The sequence below is a fragment of the Aplysia californica genome, unplaced genomic scaffold (genome assembly GCF_000002075.1).
Source record: "Aplysia californica isolate F4 #8 unplaced genomic scaffold, AplCal3.0 scaffold00050, whole genome shotgun sequence".
In the NCBI taxonomy this organism is placed as follows: domain Eukaryota; kingdom Metazoa; phylum Mollusca; class Gastropoda; order Aplysiida; family Aplysiidae; genus Aplysia; species Aplysia californica.
The window spans coordinates 682614-686614 of record NW_004797320.1 but is presented as its reverse complement, the minus strand read 5'-3'; the positions used below and the strand labels follow the sequence as shown (position 1 = coordinate 686614).

The window sequence follows — 4001 nt, the reverse complement described above, 5'->3', positions numbered from 1 at the left end:
TTTCCCCTCTGAGGTGTAAGTTTGTATTTTGAACGGCACCTATAGGCCTAAATCTAATACATTGAGGCATGTCGCGTACATGAGAGGCGGAGTAGGGTCGCTTTTCAAGGATCGCCGTAAAAATAGCCTGGGACTCACTGGGAGGCTATCTTTACCGGCACGCCGTAAAAATAGCCTGGGAGGCTATCTTTAGTCTTTACGGCTCGCCGTAAAAATAGCCACTGCGTTTCTTCAAATTGTGATTCCTCCAACTCCAAAACAGGGGAAAAACGCATGACTCATGACGACGACAATGGAACAACAATGGTTACAACATCATCAACATCTAGATTCTAGATCTGACTCTAGATCTAGATCTAGAATCTAGAATCTAATTATTTTAGGCCTTGATCCAAACATTTCAACTGGGGGGGAATACAATTAGATTGTACGTCTATACTTACAAGCCATAATCAACAAAATAGTTATTAGATAAGTCATCCCTCTGTTCCAAATACGACGAAATTCAGTATGAGTTCAGTTATGATACAGCATACCGAAAGTTCACAGCTTTCCGATTTCCGATGTAAACTTTGTGACAGCCAAAGCGGATGTTAAACTTTTTAAATATTCTCTTCAAAACATGAAGTGTAAATTGTGTTTTGCAAATCAAACAAATCTATAGATTCTACCTACACCTCTCGCTTGTGTTTTGGGGGTTGTATCATAAGTGTCTCTCGGTTCATAAATCTGTTTTGAGCACCTAGAAAAATCATTTTTTGGACCATCAATCTCCATACTGATCAGAATTAACTGCTGCGTTGAAATAATCAAACCAACAACAACAACAACAACAACAACAACAATAACAATAACAACAACAACAACAACAGCAACAACAACAAAAAGAGAAAATAAGAGAGAACAGCCAATTAATTTTGGCCAAGGCCTACGTTTAGACTTAGCAAAATGGAGTTTGGTCAAACAAATAATAAAAGCAAAACCACGTTCTTTCCAAAATTAGAAGACACAGGAAAACACGCTATTCAAATTATAATCTCATAATATACCATTAATTTGGACTTTTGGGATTTAAAAAGAAAAACGATTATTATTTTAGCTCCTTGCTCTCTAACGTGGATAAACCAAACTGTGCCGGACCTACCCCGGTAAATTTCTATAAATTACAATAACGTGTAATAACGTTCCTTCTTATAATTGATGCATGCCTGACAAGCCTGCTTTTCTTAGAATAACTCCCCTATTAGGTTAACGAATCTTTCAAAAAAATTATTTATTTCTGACTAAGACCTGTAAATATCATGTATGTCTATTGTGTCGCTGCACTTATTTAAGTGCGGACCTACATGCTAAAGCACTTCTCACACATTTGGAACCGCTCACAGAATTCTACACTAAGTGTAGAATTCTGTGGAACCGCTACACGTTAATTAAGCAACAAGAAACTACATGTAATTTAAAACGGAAAATTGTTGTCATCATTCCAGTTGCTGCACACGGACCCCACGTAAAAAAAAAAGAACAGACAAATTATTTTTCATTCGTGTTAACTGCAGGGTGAGGTTACTGAATACACTATGCTACATATTACTGTAAACTCCTTGGCATAGGCGGACAGACAGACAGACAGACAGACAGACAGACGGACGGACGGACAGACAGACAGACAGACAGACAGACAGACAGACAGACAGACGGACGGACGGACGGACGGACAGACGGTCAGACAGACAGACAGACAGACAGACAGACAGACAGACAGACAGACAGACAGACGGACGGACGGACGGACGGACAGACGGTCAGACAGACAGACAGACAGACAGACAGACAGACAGACAGACAGACAGACAGACGGACGGACGGACGGACGGACAGACAGAACGACAGACAGACAGACAGAGAGAGAAAGAAAGAAAGAGAGAGAGAGAGAGAGAGAGAGAGAGAGAGAGAGAGAGAGAGAGAGAGAGGCGTTTCAGCGTGTGGTGTATGTCTGTTAAATAAACATGTCTTGTGAACAATAAAGACAAATTTCCCCCTGAAAGATGAAAAAAGATCGCCATTGCCACTAATAATAGTCACAGTGGATATATATTCTCACGTTTGATCTGTCTTGAGTAAACTTGAGTTTTAAAGGGTATAATCAATCATTTAGGCACAAAAATATTGTTTTATGTATACCTAAATCTATGCTATATCTAACTTTCCCTTGTCTTTGTGGGTTTATTAGTGGCTCGAGTTCAAACATTTGGCCGCGGCAAGGACCCGGCTAGGAAACGGCCGTGCCAGGGGCAGCGAAATGGCGCGACCTGGGAACATGGCTGCAGTGTGAAACTAATTCAAGTGAGATAATGCATCGACCTCTACTTAATCTGCAAATGCAGAGTTTCTTCCCCTACCAGTCAGGAGATCTCGGATGGTCACATTGTGACCGTCAAAACCGGTCATGACTCATAACAACAATACTTGTTCCCAGAGAAGTAAGTTTCCCTGTTCTCTAAAATAAACAGTTTTAATTTCACAAACTTGAAAGTTTTTACGTGTACATACCTACAAAAATTAAATATGTTGAAAAAAAATAATTCAATATACAAACCGTTTATCTCAATGCATTTTTTATTCGATGTATCCAGCGGTCAAACACAGTGACCATGCCCGCTTCAGTGTTCTTAGCGCAGCATTAATTGCTTTTAGCACCTTTTTAGCTTCGTTTTTATCGCTGCCACCTTAGCACTTTAATTTTGGGGAAGAAATGAAAGTCACAAGGAATAAGGAGACAGCTTTTATTTAGAAGAATCATAAAGTTACGAAACATGGATGTATTAATTGGACCCAGAACTGAAAAGACAATCAGCAGAATGGAGAAACAGGATCACCACAACCCCAGAAAGCTTGACGCAAGCAAAGAGCTTTGAAAGTGGTGGACACTATGTTTTTCCATCACAAAGGTGTGATTCTGAACGGACCGATACCTGTTGGCAGTGATGACTATTACTCTTACAAAATAGTTCTTCAAACAAAGCTGAGATCTCTGCAGCCTTACTGTTGCAGGTACTCCTTGGCTCCTTTTTACTGCTGCATTTCAGCCATACCCCTGATCTCATGATAGGTAAGATCTAACACCTAGCCCTCTCGGATAAGGGCGACAAGTCTTGGAGGTTCGATGTGCAAGTTGCGTAGTGTCCCGCACGCTCTTATGAGCTATGCAGTTGCAAAGCCGTGAAACACTTACCAAGCAAACAACAAAACAAGAGCTGATATCAACAATCAGAAGAAAGCCGCTAGGTCTACTTGGGAAAAGTGCTGTCTTCCATCGTGACAGCATGCCCGTCGTGCACACTTCTGGAAAGGTCACCGGTCTCTAGGACTTTAGGCAGTGGGAAATTCTTCAACTTCCCCGCTTTTCCCCACTCTTGACACAATGCGATATTTCTTCTTCAAAATTAAAGGACTAAATGGGGCACCTATCTGAAGACGAAGAAGAAATTAGTGTGCTCTACACAACAATATACCGTTCTAAGGACAGTGGATGAAGATTGCATGGTCACCGCGTTTGACCGCTATCTGCATCGCATGAAAAAGTCCTGTGTGATCAACGGTTGTTATGTTGGGTAGAAAAAAAAATGTGTCTTGAGGTTAGAGGTGGGCAAAATCCGGATAATCTATAAGGATAACCGCTCATTGCCCAGCCCTACTTGAGGTATGTGCACAAAAGTATTTAAAATTATTTTTTGTTTGTTTTTGTCTGAAGTCATTGACTTTACAGAACAGGGAAACTTATTTCTGGGGCAGACCTCGTCAACATAGACCTCGTCAACATAGTCTCACAATTAGATAGTTTACTCGCAGTCGTGGTTGGCATCTCTTTTAAATGGTCGCATTATTCTGATTGCCTTCCCGTTGTTGAAAAATTGAGAGAGAGAGATAGAGAGAGAGAGAGAGAGAGAGAGAGAGAAAGAGAGAGAGAGAGAGAAAGAAAGAGAGAGAGAGAAAGAGGGGGG

The 4001-nt window shown here is 40.9% G+C and overlaps 1 long non-coding RNA gene across 1 annotated transcript in view; it reads right to left on the bottom strand.

The window, feature by feature from the left end:
• LOC101856244 overlaps positions 1 to 1636 on the bottom strand; it is a 12424-nt gene extending 10788 nt beyond the window's left edge. Inside the window, exon 1 of the long non-coding RNA XR_220175.3 lies at positions 444 to 1636. This is a non-coding gene — a long non-coding RNA (uncharacterized LOC101856244). The remainder of the gene's footprint in view (positions 1 to 443) is intronic.
• Between the last annotated feature and the right edge of the window lie 2365 nt (positions 1637 to 4001).